This window comes from Chinchilla lanigera, unplaced genomic scaffold (genome assembly GCF_000276665.1).
Source record: "Chinchilla lanigera isolate Chin_1 unplaced genomic scaffold, ChiLan1.0 scaffold00168, whole genome shotgun sequence".
NCBI classification, from domain to species: domain Eukaryota; kingdom Metazoa; phylum Chordata; class Mammalia; order Rodentia; family Chinchillidae; genus Chinchilla; species Chinchilla lanigera.
In genome coordinates this window covers 147,076-165,931 of record NW_004955569.1, presented here as the reverse complement: position 1 = coordinate 165,931, position 18,856 = coordinate 147,076, and the positions used below count along the sequence as shown (strand labels likewise).

At 39.4% G+C, this 18,856-nt stretch overlaps 1 pseudogene; it reads right to left on the bottom strand.

Annotated features, from left to right (window-relative positions):
- Positions 1-1,581: 1,581 nt before the first annotated feature.
- LOC102026366 lies at positions 1,582-7,643 on the bottom strand (annotated as a pseudogene).
- Positions 7,644-18,856: the final 11,213 nt, after the last annotated feature.

The following is an 18,856-nucleotide window of genomic DNA, read 5'->3' as shown; positions in this document are numbered from 1 at the left end:
GAGAGAGAGAGAGAGAGAGAGAGAGAGAGAGAGAGAGAGAGAGAGAGATGAGCTGATGCCCTGGTGGTCTTGAGCAGGAACTGGCAGGTGATGGAGGCAGAGGCTTCACAGGGCTGTTTGGTCCTCTCATCTGTCTCCTCTGCTGTCTGTGGCTTCACTGATTTCTGCTCCAGTTGAACTCGATTTCTGCACTTCCTGCAGCTCTAGTCCACTCCCACCACAATGGTGTGTGTGACTATGGAGATTTTGTGTTCTACTGATGAGATCTGTATGATCCTGTCTGTACAACCTTCCCAAGGAATCTCCAGATGTTTCTTTCATTTTCACTTGCAATCCCATCCTCTGTACTTCCTAAGGAACACTGTACTTCCTATAATCTATTTCTGTTATGGACTACTTTGACTCCTTATGTTCTTCCTTGAAGAATGGGTGGTTGGGTATATTTAGGGGAATTCATTTCCAAAAAAATAGGATAAGTTTCTGGGAAAGTCCTTTTCTGAGTGGCTTTCTGGAGAAGGCTCTGGGTTCATTTCTCGGTGATCAAATCTTGCCTTTCCCTAGTCAGATTTCTGAGGGATATTTTTTGGATCCTTGTCTTGATATCCTAGGGGCTTTTTGAATTTTTATGTTTGTGTGTGGTCCCCCACACACAAACTCTCACCCCATCCTCTCTGACTCTCACCCCATCCTCCAGCCTTCAGTCATCTCCCCCTCAGTATTTCCTCCTCTGTGGACCTCAAACTCCTGTGTCAGGAAGCAAGACTCACCCAATGATTCCAGATCTGCCTGTCTTTCCACATTGCTCTGTGCTTGTTCAATCTGCTATTTCATTTCTTTCATAGGCCCAGGAAAAGATAATGAAGTTTTCCCCAAATTTTTTGTAGACTGGAAAATATGGAGAATGCTTTCTCATGTTTTTCCATGTTGAAACAAAATCCAGATGAAACTTCTTTGTATATATTTGACCTTTTACTTGAATCACAGTTCTGTTAGTATTTGAAAATTAGCAACCGAGAAGAGAAAAACACATGAAGCTGAAGATAAGTTTTAGAGATTGCAAGGGTCTGCAGGCAAATGGAATTCAGAAGGTCCGATAGTGTGGATCCAGCTACATTTCAGGTGATGGCACATTCTAGAAGGTATTCTCTCCCTGGGCTGGAAATAACAGGTGCACCTGGGACACCACTAGACACAGGAGCTGTCATTTCTGAAACCAGGGCCTAGTGGTGATGATGATGATCCAGGTGAGGTACACAGCTGGGTGAGGAGGTAGAGGTGATTTAGCTTTCCAGGATGAAAGTCACCATGAGACCCATAGCCATGTCTGAGGGATATGTGTGACATCCATGTGTGAAGACATCACCTCAGCTCTGCTTTGAAGAAGTCTGCATGTGTGGGGATTGTTTCAAATAACTTCCTTCTGTTTAGGGTACACTTGCTTCACAGAACACCATAATAAGAAAAATAATATTATTAAGAATAAAGGCATATCTGACCAGTTTATAAAAATTTAGGAAAAATATGTGACTAAGAAATACAGAATGAAGTGACATAAAATAAAAATATATAAAGGCAGGAATTTGAGAATCAGTTTAGGAAAGAAAAATGAATATTATGAAACAGGACATTTTATCTGAAATATTATCTATTGTTATGCTGATATATAGCTTGAAATCTGTGCATGTGTGTTTCTGAGAGCGATGAGGAGCTAAAGAAGAACAATGGTAAAGTTTATTTTATAAATTCCTAATTTCGAAGTTACATAAATAAAATTCTGGCAAGCTAGCATGGGCAGAAAGAGATCCGCAAGGTCCCCGGACTCTGCTCTGGGTCCTGTCCAGCTGCCCCTCTTTCTCCTCCCCGAGTGCAGGGTTCCACATGGTGCTGGAGCTGAGCTTGGGCGTCAGGTCTCCTTAGGTGGCCAAGGAGAGGACAGAGCTGTGTGTTCGCAGACCATGTGGAGAGGGACAGGAATAATACAGTTTCTTAATCTGAAACGTTTATTCCTGCGATAGACAATCGCTCCTCATAATGAGAAAACTATTTCATGCTTAGATAATGATAATTTGATAGTCATGGGAAACTTAACTTCTCAAAATGTACAAGTTATTTTGAGGTTTACTGCCCTTTTAAGAAAATTCATATGAAAGAAAAACAAATATATGTAATTTTAGTTGTATCTTGAATACTTCATAAGTCGTCTGAAACCTGTGTATTTCGGGTCTGTTCCGGTTATGTGATATTAAGACAGAGAGGAAACCCCAGAGGCCAACAGGAAGCAGTCGATCCCTAGCTTCCTCTGCACCTGCCCTGGGGCCCTTCCTTGTGCTCCGTGGATCCTCATCGCCCCCTGCTGGTCGTGACACCCCTGCAGGGAGGTTTGTGTCTGAGCTTACATGAACATACCCTCACTGTGTCTCTGGTACAGTAATACATGGCCGTGTCCTCGGTTCTCAGGTCGTCCATTTGTAGATATAGCGTGTTTTTGCTGTTGTCTCTGGAGGTGGTGAATCGCCCCTTCACGGAGTCTGCGTAGTTTATACTGCTACTATCACCACTGATGTATGAGATCCACTCCAGCCCCTTCCCTGGAGCCTGGCGGATCCAGCTCATCCAGTAGCCGCTGAAGGCGAATCCTGAGGCTGCACAGGAGAGTCTCAGGGAGCCCCCAGGCTTCACCAAGCCTCCACTCCTTCCCCGGACTCCACCAGCTGCATCTCAGCCTGGATACCTGCAAATACAGCGACATCTTGCTCAGGAAAATGTTACACAGGTTCACTGTTTATGGCAGTAATGTCTATTCACACACTGAGTATCTCTTGTTTTTCATGAATTACCTTTTAAAACAGCAAGAAAGAAAACCCACATCTTTGTAAACTCCATGGTGAGCCGTCTGTGTTCAGTCCTGAGCACCGAGTGGGAACAGCTGGGCATCCAGGGCTGGGATCCTCCCCAGAGCTGCAGGGTCAGGGCTGTGGTGATTTTCAGCAGCAGCAGGACGTCCTATTTGCATATCCTCCCACTATATAGACACCTCTGGAGTTATATGTCTCAGAGAGGGTATCACAAATAGCAGCTCGTTTGTGAGTGTACTGAGAAAGATTGGTAACAATGGCAAGATTCAAGAAAAAAATAATACCCCATTATATGATTAAATCTTATTCTATATTGATCTCCTTTCACATTTGTGCATGTACACAGATCAGGGGTATTGTAATTGATGCTGCTTACTTTGTAATCATGTAAAATAATGAAAAAGTCACAAACTGTTGTATTATCTACCATGTCTTACAAGTTTATGTCCATTGTCTAGCCCTATGCTCTCCTAAGTTTTAAACTGCTTCCTGATCCAGCTCCTGGACAGAGAGAGAAACACCTGTTGAGGTTTATATACAATCATCCTGCAGTGAGAACATTTGTGACTTTGTTGCCTTCTGCTATTTGCTGCAAGGAAACAGAATCAGTGTTCATCTTGGTGCCCATTAGTGGTGCTCTCATTTTCAGCTGTCATCATCCCTCTCACTCTTCTTCTGTTTTCATCTATTGTTTATTTGTAAAAGCTTCACCAGGTATGAGATTTAAACTGTCCATATGTAACATGTGCACCTGAGAAGTATTAACACACACGGACACTTGCACAACCACACCCAAAGCAGGGAGCACACGTGTCATCCTGTAGTGTGTCCTGTGGCTCCTCTGCAGTCCTCCCTCCCTGCTGCTTCCCTCCTGCATCCTGTCATCAGGCAGCTCGTGATCATCCTCATGCTGCTTCACATGAACTTTCCTTTCTATGAATCCTCCTACATTGTCACTGGGGATGTAAACTAGAAGAATATATTTTCTTATTTCTTAAGTAAGGAAATTACTTTTTTCCTTATTTCTTAAGTAAGGAAATTACTTTTTTCCTTGCTTTAAGGAAATTATTTATTTCCTTATTTCTTAAGTTTTATTTTCTTAAATAAGGAAAAATAATTCCTTATTTTTCTCCTTTCTCTCACCCCAGTTGTTCTTTCTTTTCAGCAGTCTCTTTCCCTTTCACAAGATAGCTAAGATTTTTACACCATTAATTCCTATTGGTTGATTGAAACATTTGATGCTTAATTTTTTTTTCCCCCTCCGGTACCGGAACCGAACTCACAACCTTGCGCTTGCCAGGCAGGCACTTTTGCTGCTGAGCTAAATCCCCAGCCCCTTAATGCTTAATTTTTGATCAGTTTTGTATGCCTATATCTAGTAATCTGGACAACTACTTTGAAGATAACAATATTCAATATAACAACTATTGTTGAGTTCCTAAAAAAAATCCATGTGGATATTCTTCAAAGAACTAAAATTAGAAATGTCATATGACCCAGCTAGTCCCCTGCTAGGTATATATGCCAAAGAGCTAAAAAAAAAAAAAAAATCATACTACAGGTATGGAAATGTTTATAGCAACACAATTCATAATAGCTTAATCTTGGAAGCAGCCAGCATACCAACAACAGATGAATGGACAAAGAAAATACGGTATTTGTACATAATGGACTACTACTCAGCTATAAAGAAGGATAAATTCTAGACAATCATGCCTAACTGACAGACTTCCAATGTAAGGACATGAAATTGGAATATCTGGGAATAACTATTATTTAGAGAAAAAGATCTGGATCCTGGAAGGAAAGTACCTTTCACCTTCTTCTAAATCTTCTCTTGAGGTAGACTCTGAGCTCTTTCTGTGACGCACATGCTGTGTGCTGGTCCTGGGTGTTCCTACAGGAAGCTTTGTGTCTACATTCACACTGATGTCCCCTCACTGTGTGTCTTGCATGGCAATGTATGGTTTTGTCCTTGGATCTCAGGCTGTTCATTTTCAGACACAGGGTGTTCTTCGTGTTGTCTCTGGAGGTAGTGAATCAGCCTTTCACAGATTCTGGGTAGGGTTGGCTTTCATCACCATAATTAATGTGTGAGACCCACTGTAGCCCATTCCCTGGAGCTTCTGGACCGAGTTGAACCAGTAATCACTGAAGGTGGATCCAGTGGCTGCATGGGAAAGTCTCATGGATGCCCCAGGCTGCACCAAGCCTGCTCTCCTGGACTGTACCAGCTGCACCTTACAGTGGACACCTGCAAACACAGAGATATCCTCTACAGGAAACTGCCACACAGGTGCACTGTTTATCCCAACCATGTCCACTCACACTCTCAGGATTGCTTGTTCTCCATGAATTACTTTTTAAAACACCAAGAAGGAAAACTCAGCTCATTGCAACTCCATGGTGTGACCCTTGTGTTCAGTCGTGATCCCCCAGTGGGCACACCTGGCATCCAGAGCTGGGCTCCTCTGCAGAGCTGCAGGGTCCAGGCTGGCCTGGACCTCCTGCTACATAGAATCCTGTATTGTGAAACCCTCAGATAGGGAACATACAGTGTACATGACAGTGTCCTGGGAGATATTTTGCAATATTCATAAAAAAAATGATATGATTTCTCACTATGTGTTTGTGTTGTGAAAAAACTTACTAGTTTTCTCATAGTCATATACATATGGAGTAAACAATTTTGGACGTTCTGTATGCTTTGCAGATGTGCATATAGATCAAGAAGCACAACAGACCTGTGAGATATGAGCTCAAGTGTAGTAAGAACATCTCATATATTTGGTCCTGTAAATCTTCCCATACTACTAGAATGAAGCTTCATGATATCATGCCAGAGAATCGTACAGTCTGTTGTCTGCATACACATCATTTTTGTACTCCATTTCAAATTTAAAAGAATGTAAAAATCTAGCATCAATGTGTATGTAAATACTCAACCACATTTCAGGGTTGTTTTTTTTTTTTTTTTTTGTCTTTTTTGAGACAGGATCTTGCTATGCAGTTGAGGCTGGCCTTGAGCTCACTTTGCAGCTCAGGCTGGTCTCGAACTCACATCAATCCTCCTGCCTCAGCCTCCAGAGTGCTGGGATTACAGGTGTGCGCCACCATGCCTGGCTCACATTTCAGTTTTAGCTTCCAGTTCCTCATGAAGTTCAGTTTTGTAGTTGAAACAATTTGTGTGCAAAGAGTACAGCTAAACACTTCAGGAAATCAGAATTAACTATTCAGTGCCAGATGCGGCGAATCTCAGGTGGCTGTCGACTTCCAGCTCATCTACTAGTTTGCTCACTCACACCGTCACAACCTCATGCTCAAGGTCAGTCAAGGTCAGCAGGAAGCTCAGTGGGCACCTTCATTATCTTTTCTCAGCTGGAACAGTTTTTGTTGATTTACTAAGCAATACACAGTCATTTTGTACTCAGCTAGCTTCGATTTAAGGTGTCACTGTTTTGTCTTTCTGTTACACATACAGTTGTTTTGATTTATTTGCGATATGTGCTGTGTCATTTTAATTTTTATGTCTTTGATTGAATAAAGTATTGACATTCAAACACATGAAGTGATAATTATAAATGATACAAGTATTTGATTCAGTGTCATTCAACTCTGTTAGACTTGGACATTTTTAGATGTTTATCAGTGATCTTTTATGGGGAAGAAAGTAAATATATGAAATACAGAATGTGTGACATTTATCAGTAAAGTTGGCTCAGAACAAACATTTGAAAGCCTAATTGATAAATTTTGGAATCAACTGAAAAGATTCATGACTATTGAAATTTCTGAATGCCTTGGATCTGAGTATCATCATTTTTATAGAATTAACTTCTTATTATAGTGTGTAGTTTTAAGACCACTTTCTGACAGTATTATGTGATTTTTTTACGTGGATAGATTGGAATGTCACTTATATGTTATCATACAGCCTATAGGCATTTTTGTCTATTCCTTACTACCTTAATAGTTTCATGTTCTGTATGTACCATAACCAAGCTATTGCCTATGAGAGATCGTGTATTTGCAGCCATTCTTACAAGTTTATATTGCATTTTTAAAATTGTTTTATATTATGTCAGAAAACATTCAAAAAATTTTTCTTCATTGAGCAATGGATACAAAGTGCAAACTTCACAGTTTCCATAATGGAAAATTGCTAACGATTTCATGTGATTTGGGGGTTTTATTTAGACAATGAATCAATCATTTTGGGTTTGAGTTGGGATTTCACGTGGATTGGATTTTAATTCTTTGTTTCTTTACTGTTTCTTTTACCCCATAGAATTACTTTTTAAAATGTCATAATGGGGCTGGGCATTTAGCTCAGCGGCACAGAGCCTGCCTGGCAAGCCCAAGGTCGTGAGTTCGATTCCCGTGTGGAAACAAACAAACAAACAAACAAAAAAATCATAATGCCAACCTAAAAGAATAAAACATTTAAATACAGGTACTCTTGGCATAGACTCTGCGCTGTCTGTGTCCCGAGCGCCCCCTGCTGATTTTAAGTGCCCCTGCATGGAGGTTTACGACCGGCTCACACTTTTCCCTCACTGCGTCTGTCCTACAGTAATACTCCACCGTGTGCTTGGTTCTCACGTTGTCCATTTGCAGGTACAACTTATTCTGGTCATTGTCTTTGGAGATGGTGAATCGACCTTTCACCGGAGTCTGCGTAGTATATGGTATCACAACTGCTACTGATTACTGGGATCCACTCCATCCCCTTCCCTGGAGCCTGGTGGAGACAGTTCATGTCATAGCTACTGAAGTTGAATCAAGAGAATGCTCAGGAGAGTCTCAGGGACCCCGAACCTGCACCAAACCTGGACACCACCAGCTTCACCTCAGCCTGGACACCTGCAAACACAAAGACATTCTTCTCAGGAAACTGTCACACATGTTCACTGTTTATCCCACTCATGACACACATTCAGTATCTCTTGTTTTTCATTAATTACCCTTTGAAGTAGTAAAGAAGAAAACCTAGCTCAGTGCAAGCTCCATGGTGAGCCATCTGTGCTCAGCAAGTGGAAAGCCAGTTTTTCCAGCACCATTTACTCAATAGGCTCTCTTTCTTCCAGTGAACATATTTGGCCTCTTTGTGAAAGATAAGGTAGCAGAAGGTGTTTGGATTTGTCTGTATCTTAGTCTGTTCCACTGATCCAGGTCTGTTTTTTACCAGTGCCATGCCGACTTGATTGCAGTAGCTTTGCAGGATAATTTCAAGTCAAGGGTTGTGATGCCTCTTGCCTTGCCTTTGTTGCCCAAATCACTTTTGCTATTGTATGCCTCTTCTGTTTCCAAGTTAATTTTTGGAATGCTTTCTCTGTTTCTTTGAGGTACGCTAGTGGTATTTTGATTGAGATGTCCTTTAATCTGTATAACAATGTTAGAAATGTGGCCATTTTTCACTTTGTTGGTTCTTACTATCTATGACGAAGGGATATCTTTCCAATTTCTGATATTCTCTTTGGTCTCCTTTTTAAGGAAACTGTAATTTTCAGTGTATAGATCTTTTACTTCCTGTGTTGTATTGACTCCTAAATCTTTCATTTTATGTTATTATGAAGGGCATGTTTTCCTTAATTTCTCTGTTGGTGAATCTTTTCATATATTTTCCAATAACTGTATATTGAAAATTTTTCCACATTGCCTATATGCATAGGCTTTCCTCCCAATGTGTGTTCTTTCATGTGTTTGGCAATCACTGGGCTTCATAAATACTGAGATTTTAAGAATCTACCACCATATTGAATACAGTGCACATTTTCTTTATCCGGGCATCAAGTGGTGGGCATCTAGCTTCTTTCCAGAGCTAAGCTATTGTGAATACCCATGCATGCTGTGCTTTCAACATCAGTACAGGGGCTGGGGATTTAGCTTAGCGGCAAAGCGCCTGCCTGGCAAGCGCAAGGTCGTGAGTTTGGTTCCCAATACCAGAGAAAAACCAAAAAAAAAAAACCAAACAAACATCAGTACACACAATCACTAAAATTTGATGATTTTAATTCATTTCAGAATACACCCAGGGAGGTATACCTGGATCAAATAGAAACTTATATGTAAACTTATATTTTTGCTTTTTCAGATTTCTGTATATTGATTATCATAATGGTTCAATTTATATTGCAACCAACAGTTTTTGAGGTTGGCTTACAATAATTTTAAAACATGAACAGACTCATATCTATGAAGTTTTAGAAAATATCTATTATTACAACATGAATATCCATTTGTATTTTGAATACTGCTCCAGGTTAGCATTTTTTTAGTGTATGTCTCATATTCACATATGTTAATAAAGGACAGGTTCCTATCAAAATGCAAAATTTATTCTGAAGATATAAGGCTATACATGGTAACATATAACTATATACAATAACCAGATGCAGTTTCCTACATTTTCATGATGTCTATCATGAAATTGTTTTTTCTTACAGTGATATAACAGAAAATGTCACTTATTGTATAGTATCAGTACTAAGATAGTTTCCTACATTGTAATATTTCTGTATTCAGCGGTCATATTACATAAAATCAACCTGTATGTATGCATCTCTGGAGAACTTTTGTGGCATTAAATAAACTTGAACATGGCCTCATTTTTAGTTTCCTTGGTTGTAATATTTCTGCTCACACACTGACCTTTGAGGAGTATTCCTTTGCCCTGTGAGTGAAAAGTACCTTTGATTTCTTGAGCAATTTTTGTACCCTTCTTCAATTTGATGGCTATCCCAAGTTCTCTGCTAGTTGTAGACAGAGAAACATAAAAAGTCACTATATCACTAAATAAAAATAAATTACAGTTAGAGTCTTGGTATAATGTAAACAGGCCTGAGATATTCTCCAAAATATTTTACCTTTTATTTAATGAAACTGCACCAATGAGCAAGAACCAATGCTCTCTGATTGTATAAATGACAAAATGGTGTCATCCTTACTTCTAGGTAAGGATGGTGTCATATTTATGATTCCCACATCACACCTCTGTAGAACTTCTTTTGGGATGGATTCAGGAAAGCCCACTCCTCAGTGGCAAATTTCACAGCCACATCCTCAAAGGTCACTCAGTGCCTCCTAAGCAGTCACACATATGTTGCTTACAGGAAAGTTGAAACTCGTAGCCTGAGATATCTCAACCCCTCTCATAAGAAGCTTAATTGGTATTGGTTCCTTCAGATATTAACTCCACATCTTTATCATCAAACCTTTGTATATGCACATATTTTCACAGAGCAATTCTGATGCTAGACTGCAACTCATTGATAAAACAACAGCAGAATTGTAGCACTGGTTGCCTGGCAGTGTCATCCAAATTGTATTTGTGCACTGTTTCTAAAGCAGAGCTCCTAGAGGGAGCCTGCAAATCACCATCCACAAAACGCAGTGGCAGATAAATATCTAATGAATGGTTCTGACAGAGATAAATTATATCTCTTTTCATATCTGGTTTCTCATATAATTGAGTCTTTTCTTTGCACTTAGGTCACATTTTGAACCTTAAATCTGGTTTCACTGAAAAGAAAACTTCATTGAACATAAAATAAGGTTTATGAATAATAATTAAAACACTAATGGAAAAACAGTTTTATTGGAGCAAGTCTATGGACAACGAGAATAAGGGAATGGAGGCATATTAAATTATCAGGGACCTGGGCCAAGATTCCCAACTGCCTGAAAGAGGGGTACTCCAAAAGGATGAAATAAGAAACAGAGACAAATTTAGTAACGTATGACAGGGTGGCTGGCTGTCAATGCCTCAGGATGGGCAGAGATAGACACTCCCAACTAGCCTATATTTGTTGGGGGTATACAATAACCAGAGGGATTATTGGAAGACTCAGCATGTTAGGATGACTCTGAGGTGGCAGCTGACTCAGTTGATGACTTAGTCGGCGGCAGATGACTTAGTACCTGCAGTGACTTTATGCTGATGAGGATCTTTATGTTGATGAAGAGGTGAGGCAAGATGGACGATTTTGGAGTTTGTCTTTTCTTCAAGAGGAAACTCTATTTTTATTACTACTGGATTCTTAAGGAACTAGAATATCCTTGGCTGATATAACCTTGCCCTGGGGAATCAAAACTTGGGACCATTGCGGCCTCAGCTGTTACCAGTGCTATGCACATGGAGGTATGTTCTTGCATGCCGTAGCCAGTGCACATGGCAAGCCTCAACACACTGTATCACAATTTAATTATGAAATGATTTTCCTCAAGAGTTGTATAGAATGGTCCTCAACATTAACTTACAAGTCAGTGACCCCAAATATTCACCTTGTAATTGACAACTGAAAAAGTCAGAAAAATCTGTAATGTAACAATTAAAATCAACATGATAGTTCAATGAATTTATGGAATACTTCATAATACTTTATTTTTGAAATTTTTGTCTTATCCTAAAAATTAGAGGTTAAATGACAATTATTTAAATGACACATTCAAATGAAATGAGTGTGTCAAAAGAATCTGAAAACAATGAATATAGATATTGCAGAACAACAAAGATATTAAATTCAGAAAATTAGACAAACAACAACATAAAAATAAAAGTCAGTCCACATATGAGACATTCCCTTGCTCAATATTTGTGCAGATTATAAGTGATAATAAAGAAAAAATTATTAGAAGCATCAAAGTCATTATTGAAAATGTAATCAAATCCATTACAGTAAAATCTAGAGAAAAAAATCCTAACATTATATCAGTGGTTACGGACAAAACACAAGAAAGAACAAAAAAGCATAGGCAGAGATTAAGATAGAATGCACAGAATGGTCTTTACTTGCATATAACATCATGGTATATGTTGGAAAAATTAAAGTAGCAAGAGAAAATAACAGAATTAATAAGATACTGCACCTCAGAATATGTCCCTAGCTTAAAATACAGAAATGTGCCAAGTAAATGCATATCAGGTATAAAGAAAGTGGATTAAAAATTGTAAACGTTGTACTATATGAAACCCACAATGAGACCACTTCACAGGTGTTAATGCCACATACAATAGACTTGAAATAAACACAAGCTGAAACCATAAAAATATATTAAAGTGTATTAAATGGAAAATATAAATAACAAACAATTCTACATGTTGGTAAAACACAACAAAGCCCATAGTTTTAAAATATTATATGAAAAATTCATATATAAACATTTGTACAAATTTTGAATTTTTTTATCACCTACACAATAGAATTTTTTCTTATTCTATCAAAATTTCTTTTTTTTGTTTTTTTTTTTTCCGGTACCGGGAACTGAACTCACGACCTTGCACTTGCCAGGCAGGCGCTTTGCCGCTGAGCTAAATCCCCAGCCCCTCTATCAAAATTTCTAATTCATTGTTAGCTGCAGAAAAAATCAACAGTATCATTTTTAACCACATGAAAAATAACTTCAAAAAAACCTTGAAAATAATATAAGCCTAGAAGCAGTGGAGTAAGGCAGTGAAATGGTAGAAATATGAACTTCCCTACATTGCTGTGTTCCCTACATTGTCCAATAGAAACCACAAAGAATCTTTTCATCATCATCATCATAATGATATATTAACCTCAATTATTAACTCAGTCCAAATTCCAAAGAGTTGAAATAAAGTAATTCTTTGCTTGATATGATTGTTAGGGTCCAAAGAGCTTCCAAAAGTACATACTGTAGGCTGCTTCGGGGGTAGTTATTTGAAATCAGGGAAATGCAGTGGAGGTAATCACAGTTGATTTGTTCACCTCCATCATGATTCTATGGATTGTTAAACATACTTATGATTAATACAAAACAAATAATAGCATCTAAATATTTATTTGCTTCTTTAGATGTAATCAATTCTCCACTCCGTTTTTAACTAAGAAAATCAAAATCTTGCCAGGCGTGGTGGCACAAGCCTGTCATTTCAGGGCTGAGCAGGCTGGACCAGGAGGATAGCAATGAGTTCAGGCCAGCTGGGGTTACACAGTGAGTTTAAGGCTAGTCTGAACTACGTAGTGAGATCCTGTCTCAAAAAAATCAAAAAACAAAACTAAACCAAACATGAAAAAAAAAAAAAAAAACCAGGCAACAATCTGGTGTGTGTCCTGGTTTCACAAGAGCTATATGAAGAGTTGCAAGGATGAGTATACAAGGACTACTTCAGTTTGGATCAAACCAAAGGAAGTTGAAAATAAAATTTACTGAAAATGCACAAAATATACCCAATCAAACACATAGTGTTGCTAAGCCTTGAATCATTTAAGCCTGCTCACCACACAGATCTCAATCTGTACTTGGGAAAATTTATGGAACACAAAGCCAAATTCATAATGAAACATTAAATATCTCATGTACTTTTGGAACACTGTACAATGTAAATCACTGGTTGTTCCCCCATGGAGTTCCAGTTCTGAGAGCAGGACTGCTGTCCTCATCATGAGGATGTATTCTAGCATGCACCCCTAATGTGAAAAATGAGGAAAATTCAAAATTAAAAGATTTGCACTAAATATCTTCTTTTTATCTTCAGTGCTAAAGACTTAACTCAGGGCCTCATGCACATGTTAGTCCATGTTAGTTTAGACAAGTTATATTAGACTGGAGTTACACCCCAAAGTATTTATTTCATACTGAAACAGGGTCTTGCTCAGTTACCAGGCTGGGCTTGGTGATTTATTACTCCTGCTCAGTCTCACAAATGGAAGTCATCAGGTGTGCACCACCATGCCTCTGTGATGTTGACTTTACCAAGCTTTGAAATCTTGGTAAATCGTGGTGATTTAAGAACCCCAATCTTGAGCAAGGAAAGTGGCACATGTCTATCATCTCTATAGGCAAGGAAGTGGAATGAGTAGCAAAAGTTTTTAATGGCCTGGCTAACTTAGCAAGACTTAGACTGAAAATTTAAAAAAAAAATAAAAATAAAAGTTTGAGGGGATATAGAACAGGGCAAACTTCCTGAGTTCAGTCCCTGTTAAAACAAATCAAGAACAGCCTGAAATCCATGTATACAGGGGAAACTCCTTCCCAGTCTATTTCAAAGATGATTTGATCTTTGAAATGTATTTTAAATGCTAAAAAAGTTTTGTTTTAAATGTATGTAAAGTACATTTTAAATGCACAGGAAGAGTTTCCAAATATCCAATTTTGCCTCAAAAATGATTAGGTGACCTGAAAAATAGTCACAGAAAAAATTTTTATCCATTCCTAAGTTCCTCTCCTATTTTAACCTGTATTTGCCCTGTTAGCCAGTTTCAGAGCAAGCCAGCAAACAATCCTTCATTTATCACCACACTAAGAAAATCTGCAGTCAGGAGAAGCAGTTTACTGCTATAGCTGCTGATTTTTACAACTCTCTAAGATGCCCTACTGTCCCATTTCCTTTATAGTTTCCTTTGTTCTTGCCTATTCAAAAAATCCTTTTATTCAAATCACTTATATTGTCACAGAGCTTAACTTTAGAAATTTACCTTTACTGCATTACTTGTTTTGTACAAATAAGGGTTGCAATATTTTAAAAAATGTTCAGAAAGAGTCCACAGACTACAAAGCAATTATTTAAAAGATGACATCACTTTTCTTTTCCGTTCGTACCAGTATTGCATGCACATAACCTTGTGGAGGCTCCAGTTCAATCCATTTTTCAGTACAGTTTCAACAGGCAGCCCCTTCAGGAAATCGTGCTTAGCATAAACACTTTCCCCTTCCTTGCTAATATATTAAATGCTGCCACTATTCAGGATCCACCCTCTCTACCCACTTTTACTTCTATGCCCAGGCTCAAATTACAGAAGACTACTACAAGTGAGGTACACAGTATGACCCACAAAGAGGTCCACTGTTCTCAAAATCCTTTTGAGTTTTGTAACTCTTGTAAGCACAGGCTTGTTGAGCAATGTGAGAATGGATTTTATGTATGTTGGGTAATTGTGGCAAAATTATGTGCCTGGATCATGCTGAATTTGTTGACCAGTGATTCTGATATTAATGTTGCAGCTCATGGAGTACAGAAAGGTTTAATAGTTTCTTTCACTGGCTGGCAGAAGTATGGATTCAAATATGGCCCACTGTGGATGAGTTAGACATGCCTGAAATTTCGTGGTGTACTGTTGAAGAGGGGATTCAGAGGCTTAGGGAAATAGAAATGCTGGAATGGATCTGTCATGTCAGTTCTAATCTGAAACACTGGAACTTTCCAGAAAATGTACCCTTCACTAAAACCTACAGAAGGGGATTCTTGAGGAGAGCACCAGCATCCTTGAAGAGCCCTGTCAATGCTCTTCTCTGTCTGCTAGAACTTATTGTGGGGACCATGGATGTTTAAATGAAAACTTTTTTTTTTCTTTTTTTTTTTTTTCTGGTACCAGGAATTGAACTCACTACCCTGTGCTTGCCAGGCAGGCACTGTGCCGCTGAGCTAAATCCCCAGCCCCTTAAATGGAAAACTTAAGGTTAATGGGTTTGATTGGATCCTAGAGTACAAGGGGTCAAGTGGCACCATGGAATCACCAAGAGGAAAGTTTTCACATTTACCAAAATGGACAGTAGAAGCAGAACAATGATCAGAACAGTCTGACTACAGATAGTGTAGAACTATGGCATTTGTTTATTATCCATGGTGTCTCCAAAAGTGAAATAGATGGGAAGCCTACAAAATTTTCACTAGATTGGTAAAATTTAAGAAAATAAGAGCAAATGAATATAAATTTACTTCAAATTGTAGTGAGAGGCAATTGGTCCCTCAAGCAGCTCCTGGATTAGAGCCAATTTATAGATCCAGAACCCCTGGAACAAAGGGGAAATGAGGTTCCCTTCAGGAAGGAACCTGGTGCACCACGAAAAATGTGTATGATCTATCTCTTTTCTATCCTTCTCCAAGAGGACCTGAGGCCTTTCACCAGAATAAGTGTACAACAGGGGCCAAAAAAATCAGACATTTTGTGCACTATTGGACACAGGTTCTGAGCTGATTTCAGAAGATGAAAAATATAATTGTGGACCTCCAGTACCATTAGGTTCCTAAGGAGATCAGACAATCAATGGAATTAAGCTGTTGGTCCAGTAGATCCTCAAACTCATTCTGTAGTTACTTCCCCAATTCCAGAATAGGCAGTTGGAATAGGTGTACTCAGTACTCGGCAGAACCTTCACATTGGTTCCTTAAGCTGTAGTGTTAGGGCTAATATACTTGGAAAGGCCAACTGGAACCATTAGAGTTGGCTGTGCTGAATAAAACAGTAAATAAAAATGACTTTCCTGGAGGTATTACAGAGATTATTACCACTATCAAGAGGTTGAAGGATGCAGAGATGGTATTTCCCACTACATCTCCATTTAATTTTTCAATCTGACCTGTGCACAAGATGAATGGATCTCGGAGAATGATGGTACATACCATAAACTGAATCAAGTTGTGACTCCAATTGAAGCTGCTGTACTGGATGTGGTATCTTTGCTTGAGAAGATTAACACATCTCCTGGTACTTGGTATGAGGCTATGGATTTGGAAAATACCTTCCTTCTCAATACCTATCCATAGGGCCCATCAGAATCAATTTGTGTTTAGTGGGCAAAGCCAGAAATACACTTTTACTTTCCTACCTCAGGGTTATGTTAACACTCCCACAGTGTGTCACAAATTTGCAGGGATCTTGATAGCCTTTCTCTTCCAGAAGACATCACACTGGTTCATTACATTGATAATATTATGCTGGTGGGACCAAGTGAGGAGAGAGCAACTACTTTGATTTTGGTAGTAAAGAAGTTGAGAGCCAGAGGGTGAAAAAGAAATAACACTAAATTTCTAGGTCCTTCCACTTCAGTGAAATTTCTGGCATTCAGTGTTATGGGAATGTAGAAATATCCCTTCTTTTTTTTTTGGTTTTTGGTTTTTCTCCGGTACCAGGAACCGAACTCACGACCTTGCGCTTGTCAGGCAGGCACTTTGCCGCTGAGCTAAATCCCCAGCCCCTGAAATATCCCTTCTGACGTGAAAGATAAATTATTGATCTGGTTTCCCCTACAACCAAAAAGGAGGCACAATGCCCAGTTGATCTGTGTGGATTTTAGATGGAACACATTCCTCACTTAGGTGTTTTACTCCGGCACATTTACTGAGTTACTCAGAAAACAGCTAATTTTAAGTGAGGCCCAGAACAGGACAAGTCTCTGCAAGAGGTCCAGGCTGCTTTGCAGGTTGCTCTGCCACTGGAGTCATATGAGCCAGCAGATCCAATAGTATTTCAAGCATCAGTAGCAGGTAGGGATGCTGTTTGTAGTCCCTAGCAGATGCTGAAATGTAAGTTGCTATGGAGACTTTTAGGATTTTGGAGCAAGATTCTGCAATCATCTGCAGACCATTACTCTCCTTTCAAAAACAGCTCTTGGCCTGCTACTTGGCTAGCCACTGTTTCCTGATGGTTCTGCAATGCTATGCAGGCATACCCTACAAGGGACAGCTGCAGAAACACAACTCCTTTCCAGGATGTCCCTTATGACCAGTCATGAAGGGAAATCTTCCCAGTGGGTAGAACTTTAGGCAGTGTACTGGGAGTACATTTTGCCTGATGGGAAAAATGCGCAGATATGTGACTGTATACTGATTCATGGGCTGCAGTCAATTGTTTCACTGTGGGTCAGGAACTTGAAGGAACATAACTGGAAAATTGGTGACAAAGACATTTGTGGATGTAGTATGTGAACAGACTCATGTATATGGGCAAAGGATATAAAAAATATTTGTATTCCATGTAATATTCACCAAAAAGTGACCTCAGCAGAAGAGGACTTTAACAATCAAGTGGATAAGATGACTTGTTCTGTAGATAGTAGTCAACTTCTCTTCAGACAACCCTGTAACTTCCCAGAGGGCCCATGGACACAGTGGCCCTGTTAGGAAGGTTGAAGGTTATGCATATTCAGTAACATGGACCCTCAGTCACCAACCCAGATCTGGCTACAGCCGCTGCTGAATACCAAAGAGGTTACCAGCAGAGACCAATACTGATTCTTCAGTATGGCACCATTCTCTGGGATGACCAGCCTTCCACAAGCTGATCAGATTAACTACTTACATCATGGAAATGAGTGTGCTTTGTACTTACTGGCATATATACTGTAGATATGAATTTGCCTTTTCTGCCTGTAATGCTTCTGCCTATTCTTCCATCCATAGATTCACACAATGCATTAACAACTACCAGGGAACTGCACATAGTATTGGATCTCACACCAAGGAACACATTTGATGTCCAAAGAAGTGAGGTAATGGGCTCATGCTCATATAATTCACTGGTCTTAGCACATTCCTCAACACTCAGAAGCATCTGGATAGAAAGGTGGAATGGTCTTTTGAAGACACACTTGCAACACCATTTAGATGGCTATAGCTTGCAAGGCTGGGGCAAGGTTCTTCAAAAGGCTGTACATGCTTTGAGTCAGCATCCACTATATGGCAGTGTGCTTCCCATAGGCAGGATTCATAGGACCAGTAATGAAGGGGTGGAAGTAAGAGTGGACCACTGACCATTACCGAAGTGATCTATTAGCAAAATTTTGCACCGTTCTCATGACCTTATGGTCTGCTGACTTAGAAAGTAGTCTTAGTTTGGGCGGGGGGGGGGTACTGTACCAGGAAGCACAACAACACTGTTGAACTAGAAGAAAAGACTTTCCCCTGGTCATTTTGGTTGCCTTATGACTTTGAGGAATCAGGCTGAAAAGAGTGTTACAGTGCTGAGAGGGGTGATTAACCCAGACTGTTAATGAAAATTAGACGATTACTCCACAATGGAGGAGACAAAAAAAATATACTTAGAGTGCAGGGGGTCCTTTGGGGCACCTCCTACTAAGACAATGCCTTGTTATTAAAGTCAATGGAAAACTATAACAATCCAATCAAGGCAGAACATCAAATGGTTCAGAATCTTAGAAATGAAAGTAGGGGTCACCATACTGAGGAAAGAACCAAGAAGACCTGCTGAGGTGCTTGCTGAAGTCAAAGGATATACAGAATAAGTAGTACAACGTAG